General features: G+C 33.7%; 1 protein-coding gene across 3 annotated transcripts in view; it reads right to left on the bottom strand.

The window, feature by feature from the left end:
• The window catches only part of nolo (ADAMTS-like no long nerve cord), a 2006971-nt gene that overhangs the window by 1235942 nt on the left and 747662 nt on the right, over positions 1-23367 (bottom strand). For all 3 annotated transcript variants that reach the window (XM_072535059.1, XM_072535060.1, XM_072535061.1), the window contains exon 4: positions 2135-2160. The gene's annotated coding sequence lies outside the window, so the exon portion shown is untranslated. The remainder of the gene's footprint in view (positions 1-2134; positions 2161-23367) is intronic.

Here is a 23367-nt window from a genome sequence, read left to right as displayed (position 1 = left end):
TAGTTTGGCGGGCAGTACATTTTGATCTAGTCTATTTATTCAGACTTAACCTTCTTTCATTATATTGCTTTATTCATACCTTGTTAACACAGCACAATAAATCACGTTTTCTCTTCACAGTAGTTCCTGTCATATTTTAACTATATACCAAATATTTAATAATAATCATAATACTCATTTCAGGATTTTAATAACATTTCTATATTTCCTTGTTTTTTTATTCTAATAATCATTATTACCATTTCTCCAAAATTATATAGAAATATTGTTCCATAAACAAAAGAGGACCAAAAAACTGCTTAGCCATAATAAGATATTACGAGAGTGCATAATTGATGGACTGAAGTGAAGACAGATATAGAGTATAAAACGATATCCGATATTAATTTTTAAATTAGGCAGGGCACATTAACAGCAGATGAATCTTCAGTATAGGGTAGCTAAACAAAAAATATATATGAATGAAAAAAATCATAGAAACCTAAATTTTATTCAGATCTATGCTCCTACAAGTGGCAAGTCAGAGCAAGAAATCTAGGAATTTTATAACAACATTCTTTACATTCTCTAACAAACCTTCTTTAAAGAAATTCCAAAAGGCTAAAATCTTGGAAAATCAGTTGCAGACAAAGAAGGTAAAATTGTTAGGAATCAAATCGACTTTATTTTGCTCGACCACAAATTTAAGAGGTACATAAAATCTACTAAAATATACCCTGGAACCGACACCTATAGTAAGCACAATCCAGATATATTAAATTTAGACTTAAAAGATTTCTAAAAGTTAAAAGAAATAAACTGACGAGAAAAATATACATCGCACAACTGATGAACCCTGAAAGCAAAAAAGAAATAGGTTTTAAGGTTAAAAAAAAAATAAAAGCGATAGAGAACTTGGTGCGATAGACGTTGAAATAACATGGATTTCTCTAAAAACAAAAATACCAAAGATTCAAAAAGAAGAAATCATATTCCTGAAAATCAACAGAAAACAAGGAAAGATAATGCGAGTGGTCGTGGACCATATGAACGTAGGGCGAAAACATGGAACTAACGAATTAGAATACAAGTAAATTAACAAAATATAAAAAAAAAAGTGCAGAGAAGCTAAAGAAAAGCTAACATCCTTACTTGGATGTCAACCAAGAAATTTACCAACTTTAACAAAGATATAATACAAAATACGAGGCGTGTTTTTAAGTAAGTACCGTTTTGGAATTAAAAAAAGACTTGCAAAGATAGGGCAATAATTTTATTTTTACATGAAAGCATGTACCTTAATCTACTTTTCTACATAATTTCCGTGAATATTGAGGCACTTGTCATAACGTGGCACCAGTTTTTAAATACCCTCCTGATAAAATTCTGCCGCCTGACTTGTTAACCACTGCATCACAAATGTTGTCGTACTTTTAATATCCATAAGAATTAATAATAGTGAAATATTTACGTTTACAGAAAACAAACTAACAAGATGGGAAGAATATATTCGGACACATTTTGGCAATGATAGACCTGGTGCTCCACTATTCGCATATGTTCGAATAAACAGAAAAGGTCCAGAAATAACCAAAAAAGAAGTTGTTCAGGCAGTAAATGCTCCCAAAAAAACTTAAAAACGACCGGTCTAGACAATATAAATAAGTTACTTAAATAAATTCTAGCCAGCAAAGGTACAAGCTTAGATTTGATAATAGAACTATTTAATCAGATATACAGCATAACTAAAATATCATCAGACTAGCTTAAATCAACATTTGTAACATTGCTAAAAAACTCAAATTCCTATTTTTCTCAGAATCATCCATACACGAATTTACAAGAATGTATATGCATGTTGTATGAACTACCGAAAAGCATTTGACTACGTTAACGATTAAGAGATGATCGAAATTCTGAGAAAAACTGGAGTTGACGAACATGACTTGCGAACTATCTCAGAACTATATTAGCACCAAACGGCAACACCGAAATAGAGCACAAAACATGCGGAAGGATACGAATCAGACGAAGAGTACGATAGGGTTGCGTCTCATCACCACTATTATTTTAGTCTGTATTCGGACTCTATATCTCTCTATAAAACGTTTTCAATAAAATATTTAAATATATTTTTTCTTTAAGTGTTACTTACCACAAGAATAGTCTCCAAAAATAACTCTGAAAAAGAAAATTGTATTAGCCATGTCAAGAATCAATTTTTAATTGTATTATTGTAAAATACTTAATTTAAAGTTCTAATTTGGAGCAGAGCAGAAAATATATGTGCCTATAACGTTCCATCATTACCATTAGAAGTATCAATGCTAGAACTAAAGAAAGAACTAAAACATATTAAATGGGATATAGTCGGTATAAGTGAAGTAAGGCGTCGAGGAGAAGACCAAATAATACTTAAACTTTTTTTTAATCAAATAAAAGGCAGATATTGAGCACAGTTTTTATTAAATCTTGCCCAAGTACTTTTGCTTCTAGAGCATCTTCAGGAACATTTCGTCAAAATTAAGCTATCCAACAATATATGTTGAATGTCATAAATATTAACTGATACATTTACACAACACGAGACAAAGGACAAACAGTTTAAAAATTATTATAAATTCGAAGAAGCTACATATTGGGTGACATCAGGAGAGAGAATCATACTTAAGTATGATTATTGATTAAGTATGATAAGTAATAGTGAAGTATAAAAACATGTTCCATTTCAGAGGAAACGAAGAGTATAAATTAACACCAAACATAATTACAATAAAAAGCATATGTACCAAAGTCATCTATCTTATTATCCAATTAAATCCAAGATACGAACTTAAAATTATATAGGTTTGTAGGAAGGATATAGGAAAATGAGGAAGTTTTCAACGCCAAATTAAGATTTAAACAAGGTAAGGGGTAATCCGCTATGTGAAACTTTGGATTTGGTGAGAGAAATGAGGGGGGTAAAAGACTTCATGACTTCTTACATCAGAAGAATTTCTTTGTGATGACTTCATTCTTTAGAAAAACGTAAGTGATCATGAAAAAGTTCGAACCAAAGAATAAAAAATATTGATTTTATAATATTAAATTGGCAAGATATAGTTTAGAATGTAAGAGTATTGAATAAATTTTTTAAAGGGAGTGACCATAGACTAATTATAGCATAGATCACTTTTAACATTGAAATCGAAAGAACAAAAATGATCCTTAAAAAGAAGAGTGAAAGATGGATATTTCCAGAAAGTGAAACACATTATGAAGCAAACATTAGGATTATTTTCTTTACACATGACTTAGAGAATACCAGCATCAATGAAATGAAAACTAATAATATTCAAACATTGAAAGAAACTGACAAGAAATACTGTCCTAGTGTTGAAAACAAAATCGTAAAATTAAGAAAAAATAAGACGATACAGTACTATAAAAATTACTAGAGTAATAGAAAAAAACAAAAGTTTAAAAGTACTCAGACAGAACATGTTCATTGGAAGAAACAAACATCGACAAATTAAGCCATTAACAAGGGTAAATCATTGAGGATCGAGATTAAATCATGAACACTATAGAGAGATTTTATAGCCAACTGTACAAAGAACAGCAATGCATCCGTAGTGAATCATTACCAAAGATAACTAATCCAGGATCTGAAATTTTACCGGACTTAAACACTTAATGAAGTTCGAAGGTCAGTGCAAGAAATAAAAAAGCATAAGTCCCCGGAGGCGAAAAAATATAGGCAGATGCCTTGAAAGTCGCTGGAAAAAGATTATGGCAGGCAAACTATTCACTAGATATCTGCAGGAAGCAGTAACACCAACTCAGTGATGTAACGCAGAAATTATCCTACTTCATTTAAAAGGTGTTATCACCGACATTATAAATTACAGGCTCATAAATCTACTTTCCCATATTTATATTCCATTTACAAAAATAATTACCAACCGATTAGAAAATAAATTGGAATTTTATCAGTCCATTCAACAGGCGGGTTTTTAGAAACGGTAATAAAACAAACGATCACCTATTGCTAATAAAAAATCTTATAGAGAAATGGACAGAATATTTTAAATCACTATCTTTAATATTTGTGGATTATGAAAAGACCTTTGAAATCACAAATTAACAAAAAGTGTTGGAATCCTTGACAGAATGCCAAATAGACCAGTATATACATATAATTATACACTATATCAAAACGCAACAGCTAGTGTTAGAGTGGATGATCGTCAAACTTAAAAATTCCCAATACAATGTGAAGTACGTCATGGGAACACCATCAGTAAAACTGTTCACTACGCTTTTGTTATAAATGTGTTGTTCTCCTTCTTCTTCTTCCTCTTTATAAGCAATTCTGCTTGTTCATTGGCTGATTAATACCTCTATGGAGGTTGTCACTCCATCTTTTGCGCGGTCGTCCGATACTTCTTCTGCTGATTGGTGACTTATCTCTTGCAATTTTGACGAAACGGGTCTCCTCCATTCTGCTTATGTGATTATTTCATTTTTTTTCTTTTTTGTGTCCATTCATTTATACACTGTACGTTACATTTTCTTCTAATGTCTTTACTTCTCTTTCGTTCTCTCAGCGCATTTCCTGGAATTCTTCTCAATACTCTCATATCTGCCGTTTTCAGTAGTTTTTGCGTTGTGGCTGTGTCGGTTCTTGTTTCTGAGGCATATGCCATTATTGGTCTTTTAGTCTACACTGGCTTTATAAATTCTTGATTTCATCTCAGTGTTAATGTGTCTGTTTCGCCATATAGTGTTATTGGGGCAACCTGCCAGTCTATTTGCTTTTTGTACTTCATCTTTCACTTCTTTGTCTAGGTCTCCATAGCTAGACAGTGTAATTCCCAGGTATGTTATTTCCATTACTTGTTCAATACTGATGTCATCAATTTCTATTTTACATCTGGTTTTTTTCTTTGTCATGAGACAGATAAGATTGTCATGTAAAATTCTTTTACTCTTATGTTAAATCTGTGGATCAGTCTTTGCAGACTATTTTCTTTATCCTCTTCCTTAAGAACCTTCTACAGAAACTATAGAAATAGGCAGCGGAATAAGAGAAGGGAATTCATTGAGCATGGTTCTCAGTGAATCCCCTTGTCTTATTCCGCTGCCTATTTCTGTAGGTTCTGTAAGTTCTCTATCTATTCTGACTTTCATTTTGTTGTTTTGATAGATGTTTTTGATAGTTTTTATAATATTTGAGCTTCTCTATTATACAGAAGATGGATTACATCTTTGAGTATTACTCTGTCAAACGCTTCTTTAGGTCAATCAGACACAGAAATTCTGGTCTATTGTACTCTAGTAATTTCTCAGTAATTTGCTTTATAACGAATATTGCATCTGTACACGATCTTCCACTACGAAAACCCTGTTGTTCGTCTGCTAAACTTATCCTTTGATTTATTAGCACTTGTAAAATTTTAGTTGTAAGTTTTAACGTAGTATTTAACAAGTCTATATCTCTGTAGTTTTCTTTCTATTTTTAAACTTCTATTTTAAATAGTAGAATTAGTTTGCTCGTTCTCCATTCTTCCGATATTTTATTGTTTTAAAATTTTATTAATCAAGGCTATTAATTGTTCTGTCATTGCTGCTCCACAATATTTCAGTAATTCGTTTGATATCCTGTCTTTACCTGCTACTTTTCTGTTCTTTAGGTTTTTAAGTTGTAACGATGAGTCCAAGCCATCACCGTTAAACCAGCTTGCGCGCGAACCAACCCATGAAGTAGGAGTGTATCGACAGTAGAAAGGGCAAAGCTCCGCTATATAAACGGCAACATTTCCTCATAGAGACAGAATCGACAGGTGTTGACTGAAGGTTCTCTTCTTCCCTACCCCGGCTTGTGGACGTGTTGAGTTCACAAATTGTTTCCGTCCCATACCGTCTTTACCCGAAAAGCGTGTTGAGCTTTTCACTACCCGTACTATGAAACAGTCGTGTTGAGACTGTCGAGGAGTGTCCTATTAACCCGAATCACTTAAGGGACGTGTTGAGTTCCTTTCCTTCCTTTGTACCTATCGTCCGCTGTTATTAAATCGATACAACGTTACCGTAAAATTTCAGATACACACTCGCTTGCCGCTAAGACTAGTTCCATATGACAAGGTCAAGCTTAATTTGAATAAATAGGCCAGGTACTGAGAAGACTAAGCCAAATTGTAAATATGTACATAAGATTTTTGTCAATTTAATTTAAGGAAGACAATAAAATTTTATTTTTATTTTGAACTCTGTCTCTGACTGTCTAAAAGCTACCCGGATAGTGACTCCCACGAGAGGACGTCACAAATGGCGCCCGAGCAGAAAAATACGTTTTAAACAATAATACCGACCGAATTCCGAATTTTATTTTCATAAGACAATACTACATTTCAAATTTTAATCAAAGACAGGGTGATTCACAGTTCAATAATGACAGACGCTCCGGAAACGTCGAAGGTTAGTTGGGTGTACCTATTAAAGAAAGACGAACTTATAGCCGAATTAACAAACAGAGAACAGCCGACGAAAGGGAATTTCAGCGAGCTAAGAGCGAGATTAGTTGCGATCATCAAGGCACCAACTCAAAAAGGCCAAAACCCAGAGGAAATAGAAGAAAACCAGATGGAAGACAGACAAAGAAAGATGAAAATAGTACGCAAATGGGGGTTACACTTTGACGGTTCAAGAGACCCAATAGAATTCATAGAACGGTTGAAAGAACTCCAGACAGCTTACGGCCTACAAGACACCCACGTTTTACAAGCTCTACCAGAAACATTAAACGGGAAAGCATTACTATGGTACAGAAACAATAATAAATATTGGAACGAATTAAAAGACTTCGAACAAGATTTCCGCAATTTCTTCGTTTCCTCCGTTCTCACACAATCTCTGGAAGCTCAAATCCGGAACCGACTCCAACGAAACAACGAAGGTGTAAAAGACTACATCATTGATATTCAAACAATGATCAGAAGACATGGTGAATTCAATCACCAAGAAGAACTAAACAGGATATACACCAATATGAACCCGAACTACAAGTTGTATATAAAGAGGCAAGACGTATCGTCAACACAGGACATCATCAGACTAGCGGAAGAATATGATATGGTCCAAAAAGAAATATATAACAGAAACAATACAAGGTGTGACTGGACACAGACAAATAGTCGTAATAACAAAATACAGAATTTCGACAGACAGACTTGTTGTTGGAGATGCGGCCGCAGAGGCCACAATAGAAGAAACTGCAGAGCTATCGCTGTACTCTTCTGCAGCCATTGCGGAACCCGAGGAACAACTTCCAATAACTGCCAATGTAGAAGCCGACCGGAAAACTCCAACAGGACTGGACAAGAAGGAGGCAACCCAGTCAGCATTTAGAGTCCTCCCTAACAACCTCCAGCTACGCACACTATACAGATCAACGACCCCACACAACGATAACGTTCAGCAACGGTAAAAAGTTAAGAGCACTAATAGACACAGGAGCCCAAAATTCGTTTATAGGACAAAAAGGTAAAAAAATATTGGAACAATGTGGAACAAAAAGCGACAGAAAAGCTTTAAAGATCACGCTGGCAGATGGAAAAACCAGCAACATAGAAATCTGTTTTACAGCAAAATGTTCCATAGACAACGTTTGGAGAAATGCTAAGCTACATTTTTTACCAAACCTAGCTTCAGAAGTAGTACTGGGAATGCATGAAATAACAAGATGGGGCCTTGATTTATCAAACATCTTAAATAGAAATCGCGTAAGAAGGAGAGAACAATGCCCAACCAGTACAGAACACGGATCCAGATCGTACAATGCAGACAATAACCGAATACCTACCAATTCCAGGGTCAACGAAACACCAACCGCAAGATATCCGCTCCAACAGAGAAGCAAAATATATAACAAAACGACCTACCGACTACCGACCGATACCGCGGTCGAAGACCAGACCGAAAATATACCGACTACCGACCGATACCGCGGTCGACAACCAGACCGAAGATATACCGAACTACCGACCGATACCGCGGCCGACGACCAGACCGAAGATATTCCGTCATACATACCGGAATTCACGAACAGTCCGAAACGAGAGCAGCTCGACATCAGTACTACACTAAACAATACCGAAAAAAAACAATTACAGGAATTGTTACTAACAGAATTGGAGAAATTTAAACAAATTAAAGGAACGACACATCTAACCGAACATACAATAAAACTCAAACATAATACACCGATCATATCAAAGACCTAAAACCCGCATTTACCGATTTCCCTACTCCTTAATCAGTTCAAGCACTTACAGTCAACACCAAGTAGTGACAGTATATTTTAATACAGTTTACAGTTACCTTCAAATACAATGTCAGACACGTTAGAAATATATTACAGTGACATAGAAATGGACGGCACAGTTACGCCGCCACCATACACCGTTCCAGAATTAATATCACCATTAGGGAACACACCAAAACCTAACACCCCGGGCAAAGGCTGCGAGCCCCTGATAAAGGCTATTTCCAAATTCAAGAACCTTTTCGATGAACCAACCATGGGCATCACAAAAATTCAGAAAGTCCAGTCAATTCCAGTGTCAATCCCGCTGCTCTCACTAGTTCCGCCGCAGCATAAAGGAAAAAAATACAGACTGAGACTCCCGAACCAGGTGCTGAGGATAAAAACCAATAATTGAAGCCCCACGAAGGAAGACGTTTTTTTTTTAAGAGAGAGGAAGACGATTTTTTGTTTAAGAAGACGATATTTATATTTTTTTTTAGGGCGGACATTTTTTATTTCGATGTATTGTAAATTTTTTTTAGGGTAACCAAGTACCTGGCAAGGAATAAAAATAAAAAAAAATTTTGTTCCAAAATTTTTTTTTCCCAGGAAGAGGGGGTGTAACGATGAGTCCAAGCCATCACCGTTAAACCAGCGTGCGCGCGAACCAACCCATGAAGTAGGAGTGTATCGACAGTAGAAAGGGCAAAGCTCCGCTATATAAACGGCAACATTTCCTCATAGAGACAGAATCGACAGGTGTTGACTGAAGGTTCTCTTCTTCCCTACCCCGGCTTGTGGACGTGTTGAGTTTACAAGTTGTTTCCGTCCCATACCGTCTTTACCCGAAAAGCGTGTTGAGCTTTTCACTACCCGTACTCTGAAACAGTCGTGTTGAGACTGTCGAGGAGTGTCCTATTAACCCGAATCACTTAAGGGACGTGTTGAGTTCCTTTCCTTCCTTTGTACCTATCGTCCGCTGTTATTAAATCGATACAACGTTACCGTAAAATTTCAGATATACACTCGCTTGCCGCTAAGACTAGTTCCATATGACAAGGTCAAGCTTAATTTGAATAAATAGGCCAGGTACTGAGAAGACTAAACCAAATTGTAAATATGTACATAAGATTTTTGTCAATTTAATTTAAGGAAGACAATAAAGTTTTATTTTTATTTTGAACTCTGTCTCTGACTGTCTAAAAGGTACCCGGATAGTGACTCCCACGAGAGGACGTCACAAAGTATTTGTGTAAATTTGTAAAAGGTCAAAACTGACCGACAAGAGAATAAACATAAATGGAGAAAAGCTTATTCACATGAGGTTTGCAGATGATATTGTGCTAATAGCTGATAGGATAAATGAGCATAAAGAACTTTTAAATCAACTCTACCTTTTCTTTCTAGAAAAGGGGTTGAAAATAAATATATCTAAAACCCAGAAGATGACAAATCTTGTAGTCAGCGATGATATATGCGTAGGAAAAGATCCATAGATAGCTCCGTTGCGAGTTTCGAGTTTCCTATGTAAAAAAGTAACCAAACCGTTGAGTTTCTCCGTCTTCGTATAAGACTAAATTGGGCAACCTTGGGCAAGTTAAACGACATTTTCAAATTGTCCGACATACCAATATGTGTTAAAAAAAACTCAGTGTAATTTGCCAGTGGTGACTTATTGATTGGAAACGTTGACTATGATAAGGAGAACAGCGAAAAAGATCCGTGTGACTCAAAGGGCAATGTAGCGTGCTATGTTGGTCGTTAAAGTGTCACGTCAGGAGTGGTTGATGCTGTAGAGAGAATAGCAACACTGAAGTGGAACTGGGCAGGTCACGTGGATCGAATGACAGATAACAGGGACAAAGCGGATACTGGAAAGGAGACCAAGATACGATGGCTACCAAAGCAGAGAGGTCGTCCACCACCAACACGTTGGACTGACGATCTTAAATGCTGCCATAGGAATTAGTTGCAAGAGGCACAAGATCGAAACAGATGAAAAATTAGAAAGAAGGCCTACGTCCAGCAGTGGACAAACGAAGATTAAATGATGATCAAAAAATGGAGATGTGTGTTGAGCAGCCAACTAATATCTGCTTTTGCATATTACTTTTTCGACCATCTACTTTTTTGTTATTCGAATTTTCTGTTGTAAAAACTAATGCAAAAGCAATAGTGTGGCAACATATTGCTTTTAAATTTGATGTTCGAATATGATAGACGATATTATCTGATATTTTAAGTTATGTACATAATACTGGATATTAGATTAGCGTCACAATTATAGATTAGTTGGTACATAAGTTGTAGTTAATGTTTAATTTATGTCATTAAATCAAATTACCACTTCAAATGTTTAGTTGACTTACAGATGTGGAAGTTTAGGCAAATATAAGCTTTGTCTGGAATTTTTGACAAAGTATTTCCTCTAAATCTTTAAAAAGTAGAAACCAACCAAAAGCGTACATTATTTTAGCTACAATGATAATTTCACATATTTCGTACGTTCATACACTACGTTTTGTATAATGGAAAGTTAGCAATTTTATCCGGAATGCAACCGCAGCAGCTTTAACAATTTCCAACACGTTACATTACCTCGAAAACGGTCTGTATCTGCAAGATGATAAACATTTTAATTCTGGCTATGGCATATCTATTAACTTACCACACATACTGATAGTTTTCACGATATGAACAAAGCAGTTAAGTTTTTATTTGCGCCGTTGGATATAATGAGTACAACATTTTTCCCTTTCATTGTGGATTTTTCTTAATGGAAAAACTGAACTATGCTTGCAGGATTTTTAGTTAAAATTATATTATAGCATGTAATCAGAAACGCTGTTGGTATAGAATTCCTGACACTTACAAGATGTAATGGGATAGAGAGTGTAGAGTATGCAATTTGAAAGAAAATAAAAAACTTAAATAAAATATTCTCTTTTAGCGAAGTTGCACCAATGTTTTTATGTACCCATATAAACTATTTCCTTGTATAAAGTGACTTTTTTTTATAAAAATGGCCCTTTTAAAAACATTAGCCAGGTTTTTTGATCTTATAATTCATTTTATGATCTTTTAATGGCAATAGACATTTAAATCCTACATATGAACAGTTAAATACTACATCTTGACTAGTATTCTGTGTGATTTCATTATCCAGATTTAGCTATACGACTCAAACTTTCTCTAAGAGGAACATTCACTCATCCTTGATTCCTACGGTAAAAAAAGTATTGAGCTCTGATGGGCTCTTTCCGTGTTATCAAGTCCTAGGTGAATTGGTACGTCGAAATATTTAACAAAAAATTACTTACTGCTTTCTGCATGATCTTATGGAGATATCCTTTAAGGTCCAGCTGTTTTAGGTCCTGTGAGGTTTTTTAAAATAACTTCATAATGATTTTTTTATTATTAATATTATTATTAAAAAATGAGGGTAGAGGAGCGACTACTATGCCCAGAAACAAAAAAAGACCATTATAAAACTAAAAACAGATATAAAGTTACAATTAAGTAGGTACGTCAAACAAAATTGTGAAAGAACTAATATGCTTTTTATATAATGTAGTCCTATAATGAAATAAAGAAATATTAAGTCTATTTTAAAATTCCGTATTCCGTTCCACCGGGTTTGAAAAACAGCGTTTCTAAGGTTTTAAGAGGCCCACATGGTTTTGAGTGAAAATTAAGCAGCGGAGTTTTGAAGAATACATATTGTCATCATCAGGATAATCTGAAGTCCAATTCGATGTTTGACCTCCCTAAGATTTGTCTATTTTGTGTCTCCATTGGTCAAACCAAATCATTTGAAGTTTGTGTGGGACAGTGTGCTTGATTTGTATCCAATTCCAAGGTAATAAACTTTTTTAATAACTTAAAAGGAAATAATTGGTAAGTGAAGCAAACTAGGCTTTGTTAAATTTTTTGGTAAAAGTAAATTAAACTAAGAAGTAATATTAGGAGGTTAGTCCGTCTTATCAAAGTGATAAATTAGTGCGTGATCTAAATGATTTTTAATTGTATCCGGTATGAAAGGGATGTAATTAAGAGTTGTAAGGATACGTGGATACATTATGTAAAGACTAAAGACTAAAAACGATAAACATTCCGAAGATTTATTATTCAAAGAACATAAAGACTCGTTTCTAGGAATGACTTTAACCTTTAACTACGGGCGCCCCTCCATTAGTAATAACTACGTGCGCGGTGTATTCTGTACACCACCGACTAAAAACGCAAATAAAAGCCACAACTAGGTATTTTTAGTACATATATTGTATATAATAAATGTAGGCATATATTTAAGAGAATGTCTTAACATAAAAAATAATACATAACGAAAATATAAAGATTAGCAACAAATATAAGAACAAAAACTCAACCACTTCTTTTTCTCTAAAAATAACCTTCTTGAGATTCTTGTATATTAGCTTAACATTAAAAATATTATAAAACTAGTATATAAATCTAAAAACTAGGAGTAAATAATTATTCACAAATGAACATATTTGAGAATATGTGTGCTATTCACTTTCGTTTTCTTCCTCGTTTGCGTCTACTAAATTACAATTTGCACAAATTGTAACAGAGTGCTCTTTACAAACCATTCTATTACATTTGTTGCAAGATATTGTTGTAACTCTATTTTTGCTCCTTCCACAACAATGGCACCTCCCCCGTTTTTTTGCTGGTGGTTCTTCATCGTGGTCGTCTTGTACGTTTTTGTATTTCTTCAAGAATATTTTTAAATCCAGAGGTAAACTCTGTATTTCCGCTCTCTCAGAAAGATGAGGTCTTATCAATGCCAATGATAATTCTTTTAGAAAAACTCTTCTATATTTTTGAGGATTGTCGATGTTGGCAGCATTGTACAGGATCTGGCTGTTAATTCCGGCAATATTCAGGAGTTGAAAAAACAATGCCATTGGCCATCTTCGTGTTCTTCGGGATACCGAATAGGTACTGCACATTTTGTCTACAGTGTCTACGCCTCCTTTATGTGAATTATAGTCTAAAATTATCATTGGTTTTCCTGTTTCGGGATCTACTGTAGAATTACTGTGCATGGTAGATAGGAAAATGACAGCTTTATTTTTTTTTTTTGGTGTGTAGGATACAATGGTAACTTCTTTTTGAAAACCAAAAGTGGATGATCCAATTGGTGTGTTTTTTCTTGGTAAAAACTCTGGAGGTAGTTCCCTTTTATTTCGTTTAAGTGTGCCAGCCATCGTTATCTTTTCCTTCAAAAAGTCAATTGCCAACGGATAACTCGTATACCAATTGTCGCATGTTAAATTACGGTTTTTACCTTTCCAAGGTTGAAGCAGGCGATGGGTAATATCCGTTGGTGTGTTAGATTTTTTGTAGGGCCCTTCCGGTTGTTGACCACAATACACCTCAAAATTGGTGACATAAAAGGTCTGCGCGTCACATAACACAAACACTGTTAAGCCATACTTTGCAGGTTTACTTGGAATGTATTGCACAAAGTTGCATCTACCTCTAAAAGGTATCAACATTTCATCGATAGTCATTTCTTCTCCCAAGGAATAGTTGCTGCTACAGTTTTTCATAAACGTATCAAGAGTAAAGCGAATGGCAGCAAGTTTGTCAATTGATTTTCGGTCCTTTCGAGTATCTTTGTTGTCAAACCTAAGAGCAGCAAGCAAAAATAAAAATCGATCTGCGCTCATACAGGCTCGAAAGATTTCTGAGCCGGTACCATCTTTTGTCCACAATTCGAGGACGTGTGTATGATTTTGTTTTTTAGTCCCTGCAAGAAATAATAATCCTAATAATGCCATGATTTCCTGTTTAGTCGTATCTTTAGCCCGTCTTGGCCGTTCATAATTTAATCGCATTTTTGCAATCTGCAAATTTGTACATTCAACTATATTTTCTATGATTTCATTTGTAAAGAGTTTTTCAAAAGCACTTAGTTCCGTAGTAACATCTCTCGCACAAACTGTTGGCCCAGGAAATATCTTGACAATATTTTTTGAAGGAGTTTTAGTAAATTTGCTAAGAAGAGATTTCTTATACCATTTAGTTTTTCTATCTTTTGCTATAAAATAATCATTGTCTTCATCAAGATCTGAACTGTTTTCAATGTTACTGTTTGTGTCCGAGTCAATCGTATATTGATTTTCGTCATTCAGATCAACTTCTGATTCAGTGTCGTGCTCCGTTTTTTCTATTAGCTCGTCGTCTGAAGTATCTGGGTCTCCACGAACATCTTCATCAGATTCTTCCTCAAATATAGCTTGAGCCATAGCTCTAAGTTCATCTTCTGAGAGTTTTTGGGGATTTCTTACTGGTACACGATCCCTGCAAAGTAAATATTTTGTAGTACCTCTCGATTTATAAACGTTACGAGAAATATATAGAGGCAACGTTTGTAATTTTTATTATGTATTTCTAATTAATATTTCAAAGAGACATGACCGTATTGCTATGGAAGAAAGAACATGAAAAAACAAGACCACAAAAACAACTAGAAGGTCGTTAAATAGTCCAATAATAGGTACTCACAAATATCCAAATAGATAACGGTATATTAAGTTATGAGAAAATGCTAAAATAAAATATTTGATCAAATGTATTATCATAAAACTAGTTTTATTATAATAAAATGAAAGTTTTATTAAAATTTTAATAACAAATTACAAATTCTTTTATTCAAAAAGTTGCAAAATGTCTAGCTTTTGTTACATATAAGTCGCTATACATTAATAATGCTATTTTTTAGTAGATAAACGTAATATAAATCTCACAAAATTTACTTACATCACTAAAAGGTGTGCTTGTAATCACTAGTAGGTGCTTGGTGTACTACATACACCACTGGTAAACTTCTCCTGAATTTTTCCAACCGTCAGTCTATCTCTGCAGCAATCAATTTTACAACTGTTGAGGTTTATAGCTGACACATCAGAGATAGGTTAGGTAGAGGGACACGTGCGCAACCAGTGCTTATCAGAAATAGCGGCCAATTTAGTGCGACTGGTGTACTGAGTACACCGTAGCCCGTAGTTAAAGGTTAAGCGGTTAAAAAAATAAGTGCAATTTATTTTTTTTACCTACTGTGTCAAAAACATGGAGCATTTAGAAAGTTTCAAACAAGGACAAATCTTAGATTTTGTATGTGCGACCAATTATTTTTAATATGTTGGATATTTATAAAAAAAAAACAAATTCGGATTTTACTCCAACACAAATTGTTTTTAGAACAAGTACAGCGCTGGGTGTAAGTGACATGACAGTTTGAAAAATTCATCAGGAAGAATTTGATCATAACTCAGACTTACCCAAAATTCCCAAAAACCCGTAAATGGATCAAGAAGAAAACCAATCAGTTGTTTACCTACGATGAGAATATGAGGAACCAATTGAGAAAACTTGTCTATATGGAATTTTTCTTAAAGAACATACCTCTTACAATCAAAGCTCTCCTGAATTTCGTTAGTTTACATAAACATTTGCTTAAAATTTCCAGAAGTACTATCTACCGACTATTGCGAGATATAGGCATTATTTATGAAAAAGAGGAAAGAAAGCAGTAATGATGGAGCTACCTAACATAATAAATTGGAGGCATCAATTTCTCAGAAAAATATAGAATTATCGATCACAAGGTTACGATATTTTCTATTTAGTTGAATGTTGGTTAGATATCGGATACAAACTAATCGCAAACCTCCCGTAGGGAGAGTTAAATGTGGTAGTAATGAATAGTGCTCAATATCATTGGTGCCAACAAAATTTCTCAAGAAGCTCCTAGAACCAGAATGTCCAATTTAAGAATGGTTACGAGAGAAGGATATATTTTTTAAAGAATTTCGAAAGTATTGCATGTATCAAATAGTTATGCAGATATATACGACAAGTATAACATCGAACCTTTTGCCGAGGTATGCGGTGTAAAAGAATTACGATTGCCTCCGTATCACTGTAAGCCCAATACGATAGAGATAGTTTGGAGTCAAGTTAAACATGTGTTTAACAAAGTGTTTGCAAATTCCTCTGCTAAACAGTGGAAAATTATATACAGCATGTCATCAGAGTTGAAAAAGAAATTTGAATAACTGATAACTAACAAGAAGATATCCTACCGGTGAATGTCACAGCCAATACCGGCAGTTCCAGTGAGGACGACTTTTCCGAAATGGAGCATAGATGCTAATTTCAACCTGACACTGTTATTATTTTGAATTGTAATTCTTTTTTTTTCATTAGGTATCGCTTGAGTTATATAAATTTTTATGCTTTTATTAGCATAGTTTTTTTTTGGGTATTAACACACTTACACCGAGTGCCCCAAAATGTTGAACAAAATAGTTTTTTATCTAAATAAACAATACTAAATTATTATTTTTAATTCTAAACATCTTTTGTTTATATGTAATAATTTTTGAGTTTGTACTCTTGAACAAAAATCACCTTTTTTACATTGTATACGACTAGTAAATATGCAATAAATACTATAAGATTACTTTTTTTAAATTCTAATAATAAAATAAAATACAAGGTTTGCTTTAAAATATATAAAAATTTATATCATTGATCCAAGTTGGGAAATCATGTAGACATATAAATTACTAATTTAAATTTGTAGCCACTGTGAATCTACGTATTTTTGTCGAAGGAATTTTTAATATCACTGACAGTTTCCCTAGTAGACTCCGTCTCGTTGTCACACCCTGTATAATTTTGTAAAATAAAAATTCAAGGAAGGAAAAGTGTTAAAGTTACCGTACATGATTTGCAACGAGTCCGTCACTTCAATAATCCTTTCATCATTTTTAAATAAATTTTTTTAATTAATATTTATTTAATAATAATTTCTAAGTTGATATTAAGCAGCGACTTCAAGCGGCAGTTTTGAAAAACTATATACATGATTATCCGACTAGTGGGACTCTTGTTCTGACCGAAACGAAGTATTGAGGGTTTAAATCAGTAGGCGGCCGGGGATGTGCTGGAATTTGTTTTAAGAATATTAAATTTTGTTTTTTTTTGGAAGAAGAGAAGTTGGAGTCAAGTTTGGGTTTGTTTTTGTGTGTGTTCGGTTTGGTTTATAGCCACTCTGAGCCAGTAAGTGGATCTAATTATCAATAAACAAGGGAAAAAGTATAAAAACCATCAGCCATTTTGATTTCTAAAATATTCAGTCATTTCTCCTTTGATAGTTGATATAGTATATATGTCATTTTTTACATTATTTTATTAAGAAATATTTTAAATCTAAATCTATTAATAATATAAAATCATATGTCAATTTTCTATTTTACTAACCAGCCTTAAAAACATATAATTATCTATCTTTGTTCAGTTTCTAAAAATATTCTGTCTCATACCGTTCTTTTATATTCTAAAATATATCCAGAGCATGCTTTTCGTTAAAATTATCTATTCAGTCAATCCATATTACATAAAATATTGTCAAACCATTCGAAGGTCATATTTTTACAGAACCGAACAAGGTTCCTTAGTAACTTTTTGTATTACCTTTCAAGATAATAAACCTTGTGGTTTTCCCCTACTTTTTCTCAAGAGTAAGAAGAAAAGCTAACAGAAATATTCTTTTTAGCCTACTTGTGGCTACTTGAGTTGATCAGGAGTCAAGGGAAAGGATTCATTATTTTGTTTTTTTGCGTTTATTTTAAGAAAAAAGGTTAAGTTATTCCTTAGGCGGATTATACACCTGATTCCCAGGGTTAATTCTCGTCATTCTTAGCTGTTCCTTCGGAGGTCCAGATCTTTACCAGACTGTTCACGGAAAACTTCAGGAAATCAGCCCGAAGGGCTTTCCTCATTGATTAGAGTGTGAAACACTGTCAATTTGTACTTAAGTTTTGTTGTTCTTACTACTGTAAGTTTTTTTATTCATCAATTTTAATAATTTTGTGTAATAACTTTTTAACTTTAAATCATACTATTTCTTATACTAATAAAGACCCGTCATTTTTTTAAATAATATTGAATAATATTCAAGGACTAATTGTCGACTACAGGTTGAGGTTTTAAAACCTTTCTATTAACTCTACTGTACGGTTTTTGTGTACACATTTAATCAGACAGTTCGTTAATGGTATTTTCATTAATATATATTTAAATTTTTGGCACCTATTTCATTCAGGATAGAGTGTCCATGTTACTTTATTAGTACTTTTAATTGAAAGCCGAAGTACATAATTATATTTCTAGTAGGCGAGTAAATTACCTTTTTAGGTTGAATTATTTTTTTTACTTATATTTATTATTTTTAAGTTCCTTAAATAGTATTAGGTCCTACCTTTCAGTAAATTTAAACTCATATATAATCAGGGATAAATTGTGTATAATCAGGGATTATTTTGTATATAACTAGGTTAACTGTACATAAGTGGTGGTGGGTAGCATAAAGAATTAAGACAGACTGTATATATTATTTGGTTACGTGTTAAATTTGTAGTTAAGACTAAATATTTCAATTAACACCTGCTTGTTTTTTTTTTTTCATTTCAGCAAACAGGGTAGACAGCATTACAAGATACCTTGGAAGGTATATGATAATACTTTCCTAGCGCCCACTCACTTCTTAGAGCAACTTCCGTATTTTATCACTTACATTTACATCTATTCGTATTTTTTTTTATTGCCTTGTCATCTATTTTCTTATTTTACGGTCTCTGTAGGACATGCAAATTGGCCGAATCCTCTTTTGAGTATCGAGTCACTAAAAGTTTAATTAAAAATCCTTTATAAAAGGTATATAATTTAAAATCTAGTCACTCTCCGGCACAGTCCGCTAGCCAGCCTTCAATTTCGTTATATTTTTATATTGAATTTGGTTAAATTTTTTCTACATTTTAATTTTGTTATATTTCAAATTCATATTTTTATATTTTTCTATAATTATCATACTGATCTAATCTATTCCTTTGTGAGGATTAATATTTTCTTTAGTGTATTAAGGTACATTTTATAGTTTACCCTTAGTACTGCATGAAGACAACCTTCCTTAATTCATTTGTTTTTTGTTACATTGGCGCGCTACGCTACTTTACGGAGTTGAAGGGTGGACGTTAACAGCAGCAACTATAAAGAAGTTAGCGGTTGTAGAAATGTGGCTGTATCGACGCATACTGAAAATACCTTGGACAAACAGAGTGTCCAACACAGAGGTATTAAGACGAATGGGTAAAGAGGTGGGATTGTTAACAACTGTTAAAAGGAGAAAAGCGTCATACCTGGGCCATGTGTTCCGTAATGATAAGTACGGTCTGCTACAGATTATCGTGGAAGGCAAGATTGAAGGTAGAAGAGGTCTGGGCAGAAAGAAGAAATCCTGGCTGAAAAACTTGGGAGAATGGTTTCAAATACCAGAAGCTGAGAACATAATACATGCGGCACAAAACAGAGAAACCTATCGTTTGATGGTCGCCAACCTTCGGTTGAAGACGGCAAATAAAGAAGAAGAAGGCGCTCTATTGTAATTTTAATACTTTTTGTTACAGAAAGCCCATGCGATTCTATGTTATACGTGTCGATCAAGAACGTGCGCAGCTTTTGAACAGCAACCGCGCTTGCCATAAGGACAGGTCTGAATTCTTCTCGTGAATTCGAATATAGATAACTGCGAAATGTTCTCTTCAGTTCGTATTGTTCAAATATAAGTTAATGTCGTTAAAAACCGATTAAAATAAGTTAAAATCAGAAAAAAATATCTGTTTCTGCTTCATTCTTCTTCAGTACATACCGTGTGGTACTTTAAGATTCACAAGAACCATGTTAATTTGAATATTAACGACTGCGCTAATATTTGTTTTACGGATAAGTCCACATTTAAACTTTTTGGATCTGATAGGCCTATGTCAGTTTATACTCACGCAGGTGAGCAATTTAATCAGTATAATATGAGAGAATCTGAAAATTTTGAAAATGACTAGATTAAATATTTGGAAGTGACAGGATCAACTTGAGACATCATTAAATATACACAAACTACTAAATTAAGGTACCTACTTTTTCAGCTTTTGATGGAAATCAGCTACAAAGATCTTAACGATTTATTGGACATATATTACCTACTAACAATATTGTTCGACTTTAAAAATAAATTTGGTGATACAATATCAATTGATGATCGGGTGGATCAATATATTTTAAAACAAAAATACGAACTAATTTAATTTATTAAACCTATGTTTTAAATTTTATTTGACAACTTATTTAGATTAAACACGTTATAACAACTATAATACTACCTACACTTTTGGCGAGCCCTTCATATGTACATAACTTCAGATGTCACAGATGTCTAATGATTAAGAATGTATATAGGTATTCTTTTGAACTAAACATAAACGTTATAAGGAACTGCCGACCTAGGTATAATAATTTGAATATTGCTTAGAATCCTGCACCTACTAATTCTCTCTAACTTAGAAACAAGTTATATTTATCAAAGTTTCTAATTGTTTGCAGCGTTCGATTTGTCCCCTTAGAATGGATTACTTTTGACAACTATGGCATATTCCAACTATAGTTAGTGAATATTTTACAAGAGGGGTAACATTGGTAGCAGGTAGTTGTTTTGTATGTCAAAGTGGTAAAACCAAATGGCCACTTGTCATGAATAGCGGCCGACACTCTAATTGGTTATTCATTTTGGAACATTTCGCTATGTAGGTCAGTAGCGTAGTTCTAAACTTGCAGAGAGGATTTGGTTTAAAGATTTACTACCTTTTCCAGCATGTACACTGAATTTAAACTATTTATCAATTATTATAGTTTAATAATAAACTTGTTGACCGTGTTATATACTGGATGTCCTGATGCAGCTTATTATTAATGAAAAGTCCAATAAAGTTGTATGAATCTTTTAAATAAAATTAAGTAGGACTTATTGTTCCTCCTACACAAGAACTGGTAGGTAATTAACTGCGACTTTATCTAAATATCGACTTTATCTCAGTATCCAGCAGATAGGAGGTCGTTAAGCTTGTCCAATTAAGTAGTTTTTCTTATATTAAATTTTCTTTGAGTTTTCTAGATAAAGTTTGTTTTCCTTTTCTATTCTTTTTCATATTAGAAGAATGTTACAAAAACTTTGAACTGCTTATACCCCCGAGTTGATCGAAATAGTTAAAAAGCGGATATATATATATATATATATATATATATATATATATATATATATATATATATATGTTATATGAGAAAATATTAACCTTGAACTAGCTTAAGTTTGCCGACTTCAGATTTCATCATCCCATTCCCATAGAAACCGCTGAGCACGCATTAGAACTTTGTACGAACCGTTGGCCAATATTCATGGGAACAGCAATTCAGCACTTCATACCAAACCTATAAATTACCATTCTCAGATGCCGGAACCACTCTTAGCTGCAACTTCGACCAGTCCAGTTATTGTAGTCATTTTAAATTAATCTAATTTTGTACTATTATTTAATATTTAATTTGTAACAAATAAAGTTCTTTTTTAAAAAGTCAAATACGTGACTAGTGATCTAACAATTGGCGCAGTCAGTAGGATCCGGTTAACGTTGCTAGAACACGTGTATACTCACTGGCAGCGGCGGATTCTCATCCCTTAACGGAACAAAGAATCTACGGAAGTCCTCACTCCTGTGACCTACGGAAGGAACACCTAGTGAAGCCCCTGGTAGCCGAGCAGAGAGAACAAGACGACCCTTAAAGAAGAAAGCATCTCCGAACAACCTCACTCCTGTAATCTACGGAAGGAACACCTAGTGAAGCCCCTGGTAGCTGAGCAGAGAGAACAAGGCGTCCCGATGTTCTTCTTTATGTAAGTGGATTTTGAATCATCTCGTTAATAATTTTGTTATAATAACTTACGAAATTGACTATACTGCAAGTCAATTAATCAAGATACATGAAAAAAATACAAGTTGATTATCTAATATTTGAAATTATTGATATTTCTTTACATACTATTTTATACTGATATTTTATTGACATATTTTTTTTTTACTTGCTATATTTTGGTATATTTTTCTTGATATATTTTTATTTGGTATATTTGATACATTTTTGTTGATATATTATTTGATATTTTTATATTGATACATTTTTGCCCTTTATATACCACCACATTTTTTTTTCTTCCTTATATACTGATACATTTTATATTTCTCCATACTTCTATTTTCATTTTCGTTTAAAAATATCTCGAAAAATGCCCAAGACACGTTCCCAGACTCAACAAGAAATCGAACCATACAAGCTTTCGGAAATATTTTCTATTATCCCAGAATTTGAAGGCGATCCGATTTCTCTTTCTACATTTTTAGATGCGTGCGACTGTGCTTTTAAAATGGCCACAGGCGATCAGCGCGTTCTATTAACGATTCACGTAAAAAATAAACTTAAAGGTAAAGCTGCACAGCTTATTAATTCTAGAAAACCAATTTCTTATACAGAAATAAAACAATTACTAAATCTACATTTCGGAGACAGTAGAGACCTGACCTCCTTAATACAAGACTTACAAAGACTAAGACAACTATCTAACGAATCTCCTCTAACTTTCTTTAACCGTTTACAAGTTCTGAATGCAAAAATGCACGCCTCGATCCAAGTAGCAAATTTATCCCCAGATCAAAAAACTGCCCAATGTGACTTAATCGATACCATGGCCCTAAACACACTTTTAACCGGTTTAGAACCTCGTCTAGGACAAATTATTAGGGCTAGTAATCCAAAAGATCTCATTGAAGCAAGCAATCGTATTAGACGCGAACTTCAATTGTCATATTTTGAAGAACAAAAATCTAATTCTAGATCAACTATTCCTAAATCCTCTCAACCAATGAGAAGACCCTCATCTCAGTTTACAAAATGTACAAATTGTGGCCGCATTGGTCATCTAAATAGTGAATGCCGCTCTTCACGTTTCGTACAGCCAAACAAAACTTTTTCTAGACCACACGTTTACCAAAACCAATATAATAATGGACCTAACAACTATCAAAACAATCAGAACCCTAATAGGAATCAATATTTCTCCAACAATCCAAATTTCAACCAACAGAGACCTTCCTTTTCATCTCAAAATCAAAATCAAA

The sequence above is a fragment of the Diabrotica undecimpunctata genome, chromosome 6, assembly GCF_040954645.1.
Source record: "Diabrotica undecimpunctata isolate CICGRU chromosome 6, icDiaUnde3, whole genome shotgun sequence".
NCBI classification, from domain to species: domain Eukaryota; kingdom Metazoa; phylum Arthropoda; class Insecta; order Coleoptera; family Chrysomelidae; genus Diabrotica; species Diabrotica undecimpunctata.
This window is presented reverse-complemented; position numbering and strand designations above follow the sequence as displayed.